Source organism: Prunus avium, chromosome 6, assembly GCF_965620075.1.
Source record: "Prunus avium chromosome 6, drPruAviu1.hap1.1, whole genome shotgun sequence".
Classification (NCBI taxonomy): domain Eukaryota; kingdom Viridiplantae; phylum Streptophyta; class Magnoliopsida; order Rosales; family Rosaceae; genus Prunus; species Prunus avium.
Window position 1 is genome coordinate 26987495 of NC_142289.1, and position 16893 is coordinate 27004387.

At 38.1% G+C, this 16893-nt stretch overlaps 1 long non-coding RNA gene across 2 annotated transcripts; it reads right to left on the bottom strand.

Moving 5' to 3' along the window:
• Positions 1–8369: 8369 nt before the first annotated feature.
• LOC148293945 (uncharacterized) lies at positions 8370–12014 on the bottom strand. Of its 2 annotated transcripts, XR_015836636.1 has the most exons (5): positions 11456–12009; positions 10761–10875; positions 9291–9433; positions 9005–9102; positions 8370–8630 (listed from the first exon to the last, which is right to left on the bottom strand). It is a non-coding gene; the product is annotated as an uncharacterized LOC148293945 (long non-coding RNA). The 2 variants fall into 2 exon arrangements; XR_015836635.1 differs by having other exon boundaries at positions 9291–10875; positions 11456–12014.
• Positions 12015–16893: the final 4879 nt, after the last annotated feature.

Sequence of the window (16893 nt, forward strand, 5' to 3'; positions counted from 1 at the left end):
CGTTAATTTAACAAACCGTCGTGGTTAGTACAATTATGCGACAGTAGAGTTACGGATACCGTCGTAGTATAGTATAATTAAAAAGTCGATAAATTTATATTTACAGTCGTGGTAACTTAATTTAAATCGGCGATTTTTTTTGTAATTAACCGTCGTAGATTCCTTTGAATTTATGCGTCGCTGACTAAGAAAATTGGGTCGTGTTTATTAATTAATTAACACGGTGTCTTATTTTTATATCGTCGTCTTTACTTTCTACGGCGGTGATTTCATAGATGCAGTCGTTGTTTTTAGGTTCAGATTTTAACTCTGAAAATACCTTTGTAATAAGACGACGCTTTTTTAATTTGGTGCGTCGTGGTTTCAAAATATCTATACGTGTGCCGTTTTTTAGGTGTTTAAAGTATGTTTCTACGATGGGTTTCTATTACCGTCGTCTTTTAAAAAACAACGACGGTTTTTTGATCTACCGTCGTTGTTTACTGGTCGTCTTTTGCCCTTTTTGTAGTAGTGTCATTTTCTGATTATACAGGAATCAGTTTCGAAGAGGCGCTGGATTTAATGATTATGCAGCAATTATTTTTTGATTATACAGGAATCCATACCAACAACACTTCTAACAAAAAGTTTACCAAACGCCAAACAGTGTTCTCTCACAGCTGATTTCTCTCACAGCAAATCTGACAGCGATTATTTTCACAGCACAGCAATGCCAAACTAGCCCTTAGTTAAATTTAGTTTTCTTGTATTTCAGTTTATAAGCCAAGTGTCTGCCGCGCAAATCTCACGGCCTGGAGTTCCGGGCCGAAGGGAGGTGCGTTAACACGGGGTTTCCTGCTTTTGGGTGCGGTGCGGTTGTGCGCGGGCGTGCCAGCACGGTTTACCGTGCGTTGATGTTTCGATGAGTGTTGGATGGATGAATGGTGCGCCTGTCTGATCTGTCTTCCTGGTCAAACGATTGTAGCCGAGAGAGGAACTAGTCTCGGCTGTTAGGTTCACGGCCTGAACTACAAGGCCGTCGAGTGATGGTTTTGGTGATGGATTTTGGGCGATGCTCCGGCGCGCTGCTCAGGGAGCGACGGTCGTGTGATATATGGGGTGAATGAACGAACAACAAGGATGGTGCTCCGGCGCCTTGAAAATCAAGGGTCGTATGATATATTGATGAATGGATTTTGCTTACAACCTAACACTACTCCTAGGAAAGCAAGTAAAGATATTGAAAGTGCATTACAGGAAAAAATAAGTTGCTCCGTGGGAGGCTTGTTTTGGTGTTTGAACCCTTTGAATGTAGCTTGAGTCTTGTATTTATAGGAAGAGTCCCTAGATGAGAAATCGAGGCTGAATTTGCGCATAGTGGAGTCTGATTAGCGCAAGTGGGTAGTCCAATCGACATTTGGGATCGTGAAGTATGGTGGTGAGACCCCAGAAATCCCGGTGAATCTCGGCCGCCTCGCTCAATCGTGGGTTCTGAACCTCTGGCCGTGGAGACGCATTTATTGCCTGGATAGCTGGTGAGCCAACATCTCAAGCTGTCAGAATCCTTGTGAGAATGTCCACGTCTAATCACTCTGATTTTCATTACCAAATCCTGACTTCAGTCACTTCCCACCTTTCCTCATGCATTAAATGCTACTTTGTGGCCAATGGGTTTGCTGCATTAAACAGGCGCTACTCCATTAAATGAAGCCTGGGACCCTGTTGTCACGTGATGATTTGCCTTTAATGCCTTGGCCGCAAATTTGTTCGGCCTCGGCCTCGGCCTACGTTTGAGGCCGAGATGATCATGCCTTAGCGTTTTTTTTTCTTTTATTCTTTAAGGAAGGCGAATATGCCCTGACGAAACGCTGCGTTTCAGCTTCTGCGAACGAGTGCCAGGGCCGAAAGAAAGGGCTCCTTCGGCCAGCTCGTGGCCGTGATTTATCAGGCACAAACACCAAGTGTCATAGGTTGATTGGTTAGTTTAATGGAATGCTGAGATTGCATTGTGATGTAATGCATCCAGCTGGCGCTGTTTAACGGTAATATTCTCACACCAAGAGTGTGAGCTATACTGTACCAATTCTCACTCTGTTTTTTCCAAAATACTTGAAAACACTAACATGGCCTCAGAGCCAGGTTCGATTGTCTAATAGCTGGGCGTTCAATCTGTGAAAGGAAAAATCATCGGGAAAATTTGGGTTTTCTTCTAAATTTGAAAACAACTCGTTTTTGGAGGAATCAGAGACCAACCATGGCTGGATCTGGAAGCTCAGAGGTGAGAACCCCAATTTTCTCTGGTGAAAATTATGAGTTTTGGAAGATTAAGATGGTGACCATATTCAAATCATATGGGCTTTGGAATCTGGTAGAGAAGGGAATTCCAGTTTCAGATTCGAAGAAGAAGAAGAAGGCAACTGAGGAGACCTCAGAGGAAGAAGATGATGAGAAAGCAGCTGCAATCCTCATGAAGGATGCGAAAGCCTTGGGAATCATACAAAATGCAGTTTCTGACCAGATCTTCCCTTGGATTACCAACGCCGATTCAGCCAAGGTGGCGTGGAGTCTGCTCTACAGTGAGTATCACGGTGGTGATCAGGTCAGGTAAGTAAAACTTCAGAATCTCAGAAGAGAATTTGAATATATGAGGATGCGTGAGGTGAATCATTAACTGCATATCTCACCCGGTTGAATGATTTGATAAACCAAATAAAAATATTTGCAGAAGTGCTGCCTAATGAGAGGCTGGTTCAGAAGGTGTTAATCAGCCTTAATAAAATGTATGATCCTATCTGTTTAGTGATTGAAAATACAAAAAGTTTGGAGACTATTGAGTTGCAGGAGATCATTGCTATATTGAAGAGTCAAGAACAGCGGTTTGAAATGCATAATGTTGAGACACATGAAAAAGCATTTGCCTCATTCACTGTGAGTTCCAAAGGTCAGAATGACACAGAAAAGGGCAGGAAATACATCAGAGAGGTAATGTATCTGCCAGGGTTGAAGGAAAACCTACTCTGTTGGGCAGATGGATCAACATGGATACTGTTTGGTGTTTGGAGAAGGAATGTGCAGGGTGTTTGATAGTCCATCTATGGATTATCTAATCATCAAAGTACCAATGAAGAGTAACAGATGCTATCCAGTATCCTTTCTTGCTGACAACCAGCTGCTCATGAAAACCAATTTCACTAAATGCACATGGATGTGGCATAAGAGACTAGGTCACTTGCATTTTAAAGGTCTGAACCAATTAAGAGAAAAAGGCATGGTGCATGGCTTACCACAATTGGAAGAACAAAGTGGTGTGTGTGGAGGGTGCCAATTGGGAAAACAACACAGGGTTGTACTTCCAAAGGAACAAGCTCAAAGAGCAAGCAAGGCACTTGAATTAGTGCATATAGATCTGTGTGGCCCTATGAGAAATGAATCTGTTTCAAAGAACAGATATTTCATGTTGATTATTGATGACTTCACAAGGATGATTTGGGTATACTTCTTGAGAAACAAGTCAAAAGCCTTCAGTTGTTTCAAGAAGTTCAAATCTATGACTGAACTACAAACTGGACACAAAGTGAAATGCATCAGAAGCGACGGAGGTGGAGAGTTTCTGTCTACAGAATTTGTGGAGTTTTATGAAGCTCAAGGCATCCAAAGGCAACTCACAATGGCCTATACTCCTCAGCAAAATGGAGTGGTAGAGAGGAAGAATAGGACTGTTATTGAAATGGCCAAATCAATGTTGCATGAGAAGGGAATACCCTATTTCCTATGGGCTGAAGCAGTGCATACAGCTGTTTACTTGCTGAACAGGTGTCCTACCAAAGCCCTCAGCAACATCACTCCATTTGAAGCATATAGTGGAAGGAAACTTGGAATTGCACATCTGAAAATATTCGGTTCTTTGTGTTATGTTCATGTGCCAGATGAATTGAGACACAAACTGGAACCAAAGAGTAAAAAAGGGGTGTTTGTAGGATATGCAATTTGTGAAAAAGGTTATAGGATCTTTGATCCAATTTCTAACAAGCTGATATTGTCAAGGGATGTGACATTTGATGAAGAAGGTGTTTGGAATTGGACAGATAACAATGGTTCGGATATGCCATCATACTCAGTAGGAAATCAAGTAGACTTTGATGCCAATTCTGGAAATTCAGATGACAATGATGTGGCTACAACTCAAACTCAGAATCTGCAGGAAGGAAATTTGTCAACTTCACATCACACTCCAAGTGAATAAGTAGTGAAGAAAGGAGAACTCAAGCCTATGATCATTCTCCATTAAAGTGGAGGAGACTAGATGATGTGCTGGCACAATGTAACTTGTGCATCATGGAACCAGAAAACTATGCAGATGCTGCACAGGATGAATCTTGGCTTAAGGCTATGCAAGATGAACTGCAGATGATTGAAAAGAATGGAACATGGGAATTGGTGGACAGACCATCTGAAAAACCAGTGATTGGAGTTAAATGGGTTTACAAGACAAAGCTAAATTTGGATGGTTCAGTTCAAAAGAATAAAGCAGGTTAGTTGCCAAAGGATATGCTCAGAAGCCTGGGCTGGATTACAATGAAACGTATGCACCTGTAGCCAGATTGGATACTATCAGAACACTTATTGCTCCTGCTGCTCAAAAGAACTGGAAATTGTATCAACTTGATGTGAAGTCTGCCTTTCTTAATGGAGTGTTACAAGAGGAAGTCTACATTGATCAACCGGATGGTTTTGTGATTCAAGGTCAAGAAGACAAGGTATATAAGCTGCATAAGGCTCTATATGGCTTGAAACAAGCACCTCGGGCCTGGTATGGAGAGATAGATAGCTATTTCTCTCAATGAGGTTTCAAGAAAAGCTTAAGTGAAGCAACTTTGTACACCAAGGCAAGGGGAGATAAGGAGATCCCAATTGTGTCTATCTATGTAGACGATATTGTATATACAGGGAGCAGTCAAGCACTGTTGGCTGAATTCAAAGAAGATATGATGGCTAAGTATGAGATGACTGACTTGGGTCTACTTCATCATTTTCTTGGCATGGGAGTTATTCAAACTGAGTCTAGTATATTTCTACATCAAAAGAAGTATGCTAGCACCTTGTTGAACAAATATGGCTTGACTGAATGCAAATCTGTAACCATACCTCTTGTTGCCACTGAGAAACTAGCTAAGGAAGATGGAAGTGGAGCTGCAAATGAAGAACACTACAGAAGCATTGTTGGTAGTCTGCTGTACTTAACTGCTACCAGACCTGACATCATGTATGCTTCAAGTCTGCTAGCCAGATTCATGCACTGTCCTACAAATAGGCATTATGGAACAGCTAAACGTGTCTTGAGATATGTCAAGGGAACTCTAGACTATGGCTTAGAGTATGTGAAAGGCAGGAAATCAATTCTGATCGACTACTGTGATAGTGATTGGGGAGGATCAGTTGGTGATAGCAAGAGTACATCAGGGTATGCTTTTACTTTTGGGAGTGGAGTGTTTTCTTAGGTATCTGTGAAACAGAACTGTGTTGCACTGTCCACTGCAGAAGCTGAGTACATCAGTGCAGCAGAGGCTACTACACAGGCCATTTGGCTTCGTTTTGTGCTAGAAGATTTTGGAGAGCTTCAAACCGAAGCTACTCCATTGCATTGTGATAACATCTCAGCAATAGCAATCACTAAGAATCCTGTATTCCATCAGAAGACAAAGCATATTGACAGGAGATACCATTTCATCAAGGATGCTTTGCAAGAAGGAGTTATTAATCTGGAATATTGTCCCACGAATGAGCAACTGGCTGACATCTTCACCAAACCCTTGGCCAAAGATCGATTCAATTATCTCAGAGGCATGCTTGGAGTGAAATCAGCTCAAGACTTAAAGGGGAGTGTTGAATTATAAGTGCTCAAGCTGATTTCATATTTAGTTAAATTTAGTTTTCTTGTATTTCAGTTTATAAGCCAAGTGTCATAGGTTGATTGGTTAGTTTAATGGAAGGCTGAGATTGCATTGTGATGTAATGCATCCAGCTGGCGCTGTTTAACGGTAATATTCTCACACCAAGAGTGTGAGCTATACTGTACCAATTCTTGCAATCCAAAGAAAGAGAAGGTTCTCTGCTACACGAATAGTAGAAAGAGATTTTGTCAATTCTTTCTTCCTCCTTCTATTCCTCTTCTTCTCACTCTGTTTTTTCCAAAATACTTGAAAACACTAACAGATTCAGGCTGGAGGGACATCAAGGTCTGCTCCATTTCTGCCACTCTAATTTCAACATGACGAACATATGATCCTTCATTTTTTATTTTCTCTCATCTCTTTTTTGTTTTAACTTCATGATTATGGATTTAGGTGATTCTTTCTGATGCCAATGTTCCTGGAGAAGGGGAACACAAAATAATGTACGCCAGCAGCTTAATTTTCCTTCGTATGGTCCAAACACCCGCCATTGCTTGTATGGATAGGTATGAATGATTATGTGCTGAACACAACTATTTAATATTTTTTGTAAATTTTGTTTTCCATATTAAATTTTTCTGCAATAATATATAGTTGGAAAATCTGGAAGAAGGAAAAGAACTATATGGGAATGAACATGTTTCTGTTTAAAGATTAAATTTCATTCTGGTGAATTCTGACATTCACCCCAACACACACAATTGAATTCTGACATTCTGGTGAATTATTGGCATGCAGGACGCAGATTTGATAATGTTGGCTTTGGCGACACATGAAGTTCATTTTTCCATATTGAGAGAGGTTAAATTTACAAGTCCTTTGCATTTTTCCAATTTCATATAGAAGTTTCTTGGCCACATTGGCTTTTAAGGTTTCCAATACTCAATGCCCCAATTGAGTGAGGTCTGCCTAGCTAATGCACTAGGAACGAAAATCCGGGTTATAGAATTTTTCCTTATACGAATCCGGGTTGTAGGTTCTGATAACTGATGAAATTTTAAGTACTTCAATTTCTGGATACAGGATGTTCTAAACCAGGAGCAGCAACATGCAAACTGTCAATCTGTTCGAGAAATGACTTCGTCTTCTGTAAAGTCAGATAACAGAAAAGCACCCATTGTAAAAAAGCCCTATCAGGTATTTGAAATAGTCCTCTTATCTATCACCTGTAGTTTGAATATTGCTCTGTTGTCTCACCTCTATTTTTCCTTCAAAATTTCAGCTTCTGCATGTTTGGATTTTGAGGGAATATTTGGAGCTTGATATGCAAATCAATGATCCTCCTGAGAATTTCAAGTTTGATCTTGAGCGTATAATTGATGATTTTATATTTATGTGTTTTTTTGCTGGAAATGATTTTCTGCTCCACATGCCATCTTTGGAAATTCATGAGGTTCTATGCTAAACTTCATTGGTATGTAGTGATGGGAATACAATGTATGAAGCTCGAAACTAATTTTTTATGATAACTACTTATTTCCAGGGTGCAATTGACTTGCTGACGACTGTCTATAAGAAGGAATTCAAAAATCTCGGTGGTTATATGGTTGATATGCTCCGGGTATAACATGATTAGCCTTGTTTCAGTTACATTTCTTCACCCTGAAAAATAAAAATGTAGATAAGATCATGACCATGCCACTTCTTTTATGCGCAAAAGCAGGTCAATGACAAGAAATCAGGATACATCAAACTATCCAGGGTTGAGAAATTTATTCTTCTTGTTGGTGCTTATGAAGATAAAATTTTCAAGAAAAGATCAGAACTACGTGAGTGTAAACTCAGACGTCACTATGCCAAAAAAGGCCTTTAGCAACGGATAAAATCCGTTGCCTATTACCCATAAATACCGTGGTATTCAAGCCTGTTGCCTATTACTATGTAATAGGCAAGGGATATTATCCGTGGCCTTTGTATAGTTACAACATCGGATATTTGGTAAAATCCGATGCGTAAATGATTTCCGTGTGCCAAAAAAACGTTGACCTCTGACGCCTAAACCTGAAACAACATCAGTAGTTTCAAAAGAGAGGAGGCTAAAGAGGTATTACAAATCAGTAGTATCTACTATACTGGTGCGTATTATCAATTACAACATCGCATAACCAAATAATGTTGTTGCAAATTATGTTATATGTCATCGCTTTTTCTATTTTGCGTATGTGAAAAGCCTCCAATAGTGCTGATTGTCATATAAATACTGATGCTACTTCTAGTTTTAGGCATCAGTGATCATTGATGTCTGGTTGTTGTTTTTATCTTTCAACTTCAGTTATTTCTGGAAAACTGAAGTTGTTATAAACAATAGGATCACTTATGTAAGGAAAGTGTAGGTATTTTGCGTTTTCACAATAGGTACTGTCTTAGTATATCAAAAAGGTATCATTTACAAATCATGTTGTGTTGCCATTGCTCATAAAAAAAACATTACATAAACAATAATTTAAATACTTGTCTATATATATAAGCAAAATACTTGAATGATCCATACTTGTCACATCCAAATCACAATTTTTCCAGCCCTACACCACAAATTATCCATACTTGTCTATATATAAGCAAAATACTAGCTAGAAAGACATGTAAAATGAAGGAATGTTTAGCTCAATCAAAAAGCCATTCTAGGACATGAGTTGCCAATTCTTCTCGCACCTCATCCAATTCCATTTAGGTGTACGTGTCCTTCCTTCTAGCTCTATACTGGAAAAAAAAACACATAGAATGTAAACCCAAAATATGAACATAAGCTTAAAAAGTGCAAGGTACTAAATTTGCATAAGATATGTTGTCACTTCAAATGAACCAATATGCAAATTTACGAAATCATATTGGTGAACAAGAAAATCTAATTTGTCAATCAATCTAATTAGATAACAATAAGTCATTAATTGGATCCCACTTCATGTTTAAACTAGCAATTAAATGATCATGTGATGGGGTAGAGAGTTGGACAAGCACAGCTAGCATTTTTTCTCAATTGACACAGACCTAACTACCAAAAAAACAGAGGCACATTGTTGTGAAAAAAAATCACCAAAATCAGGAAAGGCAGGAGTCAAGAATTATTGAAATACCTCATTCTCTTTTGTATGCTCTCTTACATCATATTGGTCGCCTTGGTTACAACAAGATCTCCTTTGTCATTCGTCCTCACATCAAGACAAGCAATCACCTAAATAATAGAAATTATGGTGAACCTTTGCAGTCAGCATATGAAAGACAATGAGATAAGTACTGATCAGACCTACGATATTGTAAGTTGGACTAATGTGTTTAAGCAGGTTAAAATTCCATCCCTCTTCTTCCACCCAAAAACACAAAAAAGAACGTAAATATAAAAAATAAGTGAATAGGAATTACTCTCTTTGCAAGTTTCAAAGCCTTCCTTTCAGTGGGCTTCTGTCTTCACAAGAACATCTCAGATTGTTAGATGGTTGAACAGAGTAGTCAACATATGAGAAGCATATTTCTCAGAGGTCAGAGGTTACCTTTGTCAAATGTGCCTTGAACAGAGTAGAAAACAGAGTGCCAAAATTACACACAAAAACAGGTCGGAAAAGATCCACCACATAAACCTTAAACAAAATTTTTACCCTCTTCACTCTAGTAAATAATGGGGGAAAGAAGAGGAGAACTTTTAAAATGCTCAGAAAGGAAGCTCATTTCTGAAAATTTCAACAGTTAAGTTTCATTGAACCAGCTCTCTCTCTCTCTCTCTCTCTCTCTCTCATAATAATTATAATAACAATAAGAACTTCACAAATGTATTGCTGCACCCTTAGTACTTGCTAAAAGAAATACTATCATTTTTTTTTATAGAAACGATTGTATTGATAATCAAGAGGACAAGTTGTCCTCGACTAAACAACAAGAGCAAACACTGCTTAAAAAACAGGAAACTAGAACCAAGGAAAGACTCTGAAGCAAGACCTCTCTAAGAAAGACAAGAAACTAACGTCTTAGTAGACTTATCTTAACACAGCTCTCATATATCTCAGGATAATAGGATAATGGTAATCCTTAAAATGTTATATTCTAGGGATTTTAGTTATTATTATATAATTAAATTTCTAAAACGTACTGTTACAATACATAATACTTATATTTGCATGGGCAGAAAGAAAAAACACATGGGGACCAACCCAAATTTATCCCATAGCTAGCATAATTCTACTTCACAACCCAAATTTACCCTTTCTTTGCAGTATATGGGGACCAACCCCCATAATTCTACTTCACATCCATTCCATTCAAAGAAATGGTGGATTTTGTAAAACAGTTTTTAATCTACAAGTGAAGGGCCAGTAAATGAAGACATTAACAGAACATTGTAACATACAAATACAATCAAGATTTCAGGACATTGTAATAGACAGATGTAATCAGGGAAAGTAGGCAACTAAATCTCAGAGAGTGACTCAACAAAGAGATCATATATAATAACCTCAATAGAAGTGCAAGGAATCCAACAATGATAATAAAAAAATTAATCACACCACAATGCATAGCATGCTCCATCTGCTTCAGTCACTAAATTCAAATTTTCTCAAGATTTTCCCCACAAAATGACATTTATGTCAACCCATAAACTAGACACAATAAAGGATGAACAGAAACATTAAGGAATGAACATTGCTCCAGAGTTAGCAGCTGCAAACATAAACTATAATCCAGAGTGCTTAAGCAGAAAAATCACATAGACTAAATTGATTGAAAGTCTCGTGTTTACGATATTGTTGACCTTATTCTTGTGTAGGGCTTTGATGGGTCTACATAGAGCTGAATAGCAGACAAATAAGGAACATAGTACTAGATAACAGAGTCACTCACATTTTGTGACCCATGCACCGTACGCACTCCAGTCCTTGAAAGACTCCCATAAATCTCCAAGTACAAAGTAAGGATGTAGCTCTGGCTCATGAGTCCTCCATCTCCTCACGCTTGTCTATCCATCACCAAAATGGGACCTCATGAGAAACACATGTATAATTACAGTAACAACAAATATTATACCAGGTAGAAAACTTGAAAACTCTATACGTATGATTCTTCAAGTAGAAAACTTTAACTAAAGTTAGATAGACAAGTTGTATTGAGCTCAGTTTGGACTGTTTAGAAGTGATAAAGATAACCCAATACTCATAGTACTTTCTCATCTTCCTCTGATTCTAAAAATAAATAGTATACATGTACACATGCATGTCTCTTCTTCAGTTAGACTCTCATAGTACTTTATCTCCCTTCTGAAGGTGAAATAACACACAAGATTAACAAAATGGCAAGACAAAAAAAAAACATAGAAAATACAAAGAACAGAAAATAAATAAATAAATACACCCAGGAGATTTGTACCATTCCAAAACCCTTTATCTGTTAATGCCTTTGTAAAAATTTACAATTTAGGTTATACACAAGAATTCATAGAAAGAAAATCGAAGAAATAAATAAGCTACAAATCAAACATAACCCAAATGGAAATTAATCCCTAATCTTCAGTAACAAGGACAAAAAGGGAACTCAATTACCCGATTGCAGATATCGAAGATGAGCAACTCCAAATCAGAGCGAGCTAATGGTTTGCGTCTGTGCAGTGGCGTGTGACATCGAGTAGGCGGCAAGGGCGGTCCTCGTATGCCCAGCCCTAAATGTTACTGATGAGAGAGAGAGAGAGAGAGAGAGAGAGAGAGAGAGAGAGAGAGCTTCTGCCATGGAGGCTTGAGGGATGGTTAGAGTTTAGATTTCGTGGGTCAGTGATGGAGAAGAGAGAAGAAAGAGAGAGTGCGTGAGCTGACCTAAGAATCGTCGAATGGAAGAATGATTCTCACTGTGAATCGTAATGGTTGAGCATCTGAGGGTTTTAGCAAGAATGGGGCAGTGATGGAGGAGAGAGAAGAAAGAGAGAGTTTCAGAGGGATTGAAGGAGAGTTTTGTTCAGGAGATGAATTTTTAGGGTACAGTTTCAATAGAGTGAGTGAAAAAATTGAGAGGGAGTTAGAAGAATTGGGGCTAGAGTTTGAGAGGGAGTTAAGTTTCAGAGAGAGTTTGCGAGGGAGATTAAAAATTTTGGGTTAGGGCGTTGACTCAAACTTTAGGCATCAGAGGTATATTACCAAAAAATGACCCTCTTAAAAATAAAATAAAAACTAATCACTTTAGGCATCTATATTTATGTAGATGATGCTAAAGGGGAATAAAGCCATCGTCATAAATAAACAAAAATGCGCGCTGATGTCTTTATACCTGTTTAGTATTGTTATTTACGAAATTGATGCCTAATCTGCTAATAGCATCGATTTCCCTCTCTACCGATGCCTATCTAGTGTTGCTGTAAGTGAAATTTGACATAGTGCGTGTTTGCCTTAATAAAGATTCTGTAAGTGCTTGTTGCTCAAGTATCATTCATCACTGACAATATTGCGTGTATTTGTCTATTTTTCCCATTATGAAACAAATGCTGAATTCATTGGTTGCCAGCTAGAGGAAGAAATTGATGCTGGTAGTTCAACTACTGATTCAAGCAGTACTTGTGCATTGCCTAATGGAGAAGAATCCCAAGCTCTGTCACTTGGGACGTTTGAAAATATGCATTCTCAAGTACGCTGTTTTTTGTGTGTGTTTTCTTTTGTATTCCATGATGAATAATGATTCATAAGATGACTCCGAGTTTCTAGAAGAATTTCAAGATAGGCTTATACTTTAAGTTCTTCTAGCAACTATCGGAGTCATCTTATCAATCATTATTCTTCATGGAAATGAATTTAGTTTTCCTTTGTCCTGACTTATGTGCTTTGAATTGAAGGTTCCATTATCAAACACTCCATTGTTACTTTTCTTTTTTTGTTTTGGGGAGTGGGGGAGGGAGTACCTGCAGGTTATTTTGCTTGATTACACACATATATATGGAATAAAGTAGTTTTACTATGTACTTTGTGACCTGCTGAAGGGTTTTTGGTGTCATTTATATTGTATTTTTGCAGATAATAGAAAATACAGAGGAGTTTAAGCAGAAATTGAAAGATAGCATCAGAAGGAAATCTGATCTGTTTAAGAATGGTGATTTAGGGACGGACAAAGTATGATGCATTCCTTCTTGAAGTTTCAATATTCTTTCTCATAATACCTTGTGAAACGTTTACATCCAAGCATATAAACAAATATTTTTACATGCTTTGCTCCACAGGTACGATATGCTGCTGCAGGCTACAAGGAAAGATATTACAAATACAAATTTTCTGCAGAAGGGCCAGGGGATATTGAAAGCAAAAGAAAGGAAGTAGTACGTGTGCCTTTCATAAATTTTATCTTATACTTCTTTAGTCCCCATGATGTTTTTCTTTTTTGTTTCTTACAGAAGCTGCACTTTTTTCTTTGTAAAATGGAGGGCCAAAGGCCGCACCAAAACTATCCATCTTACTGAGTTTTGATAAATTGTTTGGTTGATTGTTTGCAAAACCAACACAAAATTAGATGCGATCTTGTGTTATTCCAATAGGGTTTTTGGGTAATTCATTTTCTACTTGTGTTTTTAACAGATATTTTATTTATTTAATTTTAGATTTCCTCTTATTTGCAAATTTCAATTGCTGATTTACTTTAGGTTAAATACTACACTGAAGGACTGCTCTGGGTTCTCTTGTATTATTTTTCTGGTCCCCCATCATGGACATGGTAAGACATATGGAATATGGACTTCAGTTATTTACTTGATATTGGTGTGAAAAGTAGTGTTACATTACATTCACTCTAATATCCTATCAGGTTTTATCCTTTCCATTATGCTCCATTTGCTTCCGACTTAAAGGGCCTTGGTCAGGTGAAACCTAAGTTTGAAAAAGGTTCCCCATTCTTACCTATTGATACTCTTATGGCTGTGTTACCACCCAGAAGGTAACTATGTTTCTTTGTTTTGTAAGTTTGCTCATGCACTTCCGAAAGTTTATCAGACACTTATGACAGATGAGAGTTCTACCATTATTGACTTTTACCCTTCTGGTAAGTACACGTTTGTAATATCAGTTATGTTAGTCCATGGGATCTGATAGAAATTAATTGCAAGCTCTGTTTCATCTATAGATTTTGAAATTGATATGGATGGGAAACGCTTGACATGGCAGGTTTGTCTCCTCTTCTTTCCTCATATGATTTCTGGTAGTTATTCATTGGTATTGCATTTTCTTTGACATCTAGTGATTGTTCTCTCTTTTACCTTCTAAAATTGTTTTTGACTTTATCATCTCCAAAAGGGCATTTGCAAACTTCCTTTTATAGAAGAAGAACGGCTTCTATCTCAAACAAGAAAGTTAGAGAAGGAGTTGGTGGTATGAAACTTTTTTATATATTTTAATTTCTTAAAGATATGAGATGTTTTTCCATTCTTATATTTAAATTGTCTTACCAGTTTGTGTTACAATATGTGTAGGGGGAAGACAGAGACAGGAATAAAGAGAAAGTTGATCAATTATTTGTGCAAAGCACACGCAATATGGCATCACAGATTGTCGCACTGTTTACAAAGGAAAACTGCCCCATCAAGATTGACAACAGTTTGTGGTAGGTCAATTATCTTTCTGAAGTCTTGTCTTTGTTAATTTTCCTTTTTCTTTTTCTTTCATGGACCGCTTTTGCAGTATTTTCTCAATGTTAATGTTTATTGATAAGTTCTCTGCCCCCTTTCAGTTCTGGAATTAGTAGTTTTTTCCGTCTTCATGAGAATGCTTCCAGTGTTAAAGGAGGAGATCATAAACTTCGAGAAGACTCTGTCTTGTGAGTAACTAAACTAACGAGTCGTTAATTTTGATCTTGTAAATGTTTTGCTGTCCTGAAGGATAAGTTTTATGAATTTGATTATGTTACAGATGTGTGCGATATGAGCTTCCAAAAGATGGTCCACATGCGCCTCGTTTACTTGCTGGTGTAGAGTTTCCTGTCAAGGTATCCGAACTTTCAGAATTTGCAATTATTTTCGTGAGCTTGAATGGTCTCGTGCATATATGTTTGTTTTCGTATCTGTTTAATGTGATGGTTTACCTGCTCTGCCACTGCGGATATTATTAGTTCCTTGCTAGCACTGGCTTAATGAGTTTTTGGTATTCTAACTACATTGTTGGGATGCATTTTCGAGTTCAATAGTTAAATGTCCTCACTCCCTAATATACTGTCCTTCAACTAGCATAAGAGAAATTCAGTGGCATGTTATAATTAAGCCCAATTTGTAACATTTTCCATCCACATTTGCAGACAATCACTGAAGACAATCTTATGGAGACAAAACTATGGCACGAATATCAGGGAAGCACACCCAGCTCCAGGTTCTTTGGCTTCTTGCTCTGTCTTCCATTTGTTATTCACATCTATATCTACGAATTTCTCTTTAAACTCGTTGTTCAAGAACTAAATGCAATGCAGCAGTCAGCTTGTTCAGGAAAGGTTTAGAAAACCAGATAATATGGGAAATCGAGGCTTCCGGAACAATGCTAGATTCACTTCTAGCTCTCCGAATATGATACACAAATTCACTTCTAGACCGATTTCATGCTCCAGGAAGAATACCTTGTGAAAGAGTAATGTCATCTAGCTCATATTCAGCGAACGGTGCAGTAGTATACAAAAAAGCCTCTCTTCATGAGACACCTTTTTGTCATGAAAAGTGGAGAGTTGCTGGTTCTGGTTCAGGAGATCAAATACGAACCCTTAGGGATTTGAAAATATCGAAGTCGTCATCAAGCCAGGGCTGGAGGCCTAATGGAAGAGTTCAGTCAGCAAACAATGTTTTCCAGCCGTCTAGAAATGGCTTCACACCTGACACAAACCATGCTTGGCAACATGGTCAGTGCCGCAGTAGGGGCCATCAGGACTCGTCGAAGCATTATTCACCTTTTGCTGCTAACCGTTCATCCCAAGTCAGTGCCGCAGTAGGGGCCATAAGCCCCGCTGGTAGCTAGTTAACACATAGCCCTCTTTGCTTGGCTGCCAAAAGAGCAAGAAAAGCACTGTTTTGTTCACATTCCATATATTTTGAATTTTACGGCTGAAGGATGAAGAATATTCGATCTGCTAGCTTTTTCCTATGCTTCACAATTTCTGCAATTCCATATTTTTGTTAATTAAGCAAGGCATTCTACTCAAGAATCAAATAATGTTGGGCTAAATATATTGGTGCTTTCCAAAGATCCTGCCCCTGAATTATGTCAGAGTATATTTGGGCGTTCATTTTATATCCTTGGAGATATGATTTGTATGATCTTTCCTTATAGCTATAAGAGTTTTCTTGCCCATCCGGCTATACAAAATCTGATAACATTAATGGAATGCTATTGAAAATGCAAACACAGCTTTGGAAAAACGCTCTGGAAAAGGGGTCTACGATAGCACGTCAAAAACGCTATGGTAGAGTTCGGGTTTTTATAACGTCGGCTGACACAATTTCGTATAGGGCTATTATATCTTTCTATAGCGTTTTTGTAGTGCTATCTATGTCGATTTGTGGTGCTCCGCGGAGTTGTATTCAGTATATATGCAATGTAAATTTCGGTGATATATGTACAGAAAATGCAAACATTCGATGACTATTATAGAGGATATATTTGTTTCAGTTGAAGTCTGCCCATTTTGCTTTTCTTTCATTCTTTTGGTTAAATGGGTCTCAAAGCCCAAAGCCCAAAGCCCAAAGCCCAAAGACCTAAGAACAAACTAATCCTTTGGAACTTAAAGAATGCCCCTGTACAATAGGAAATGTTCTGGATTCGAGTCCTAGCATTTGTATAATGTGTGCAAGTTTAGTATGTTATCGTCATTCTCAATATGAACGGTCTTCAAAAATAGAATGCCCACGTACAAGCTCATCAGGCAGATGAAGTAATTAATTGAGAAGACCGAAGTAGATCATCAAGAATTAGGTGAAGATATGACCAGGCCTGTTACGTACACTACCCAAACACATAAGAGACAGCTTGAAAATGAGGGG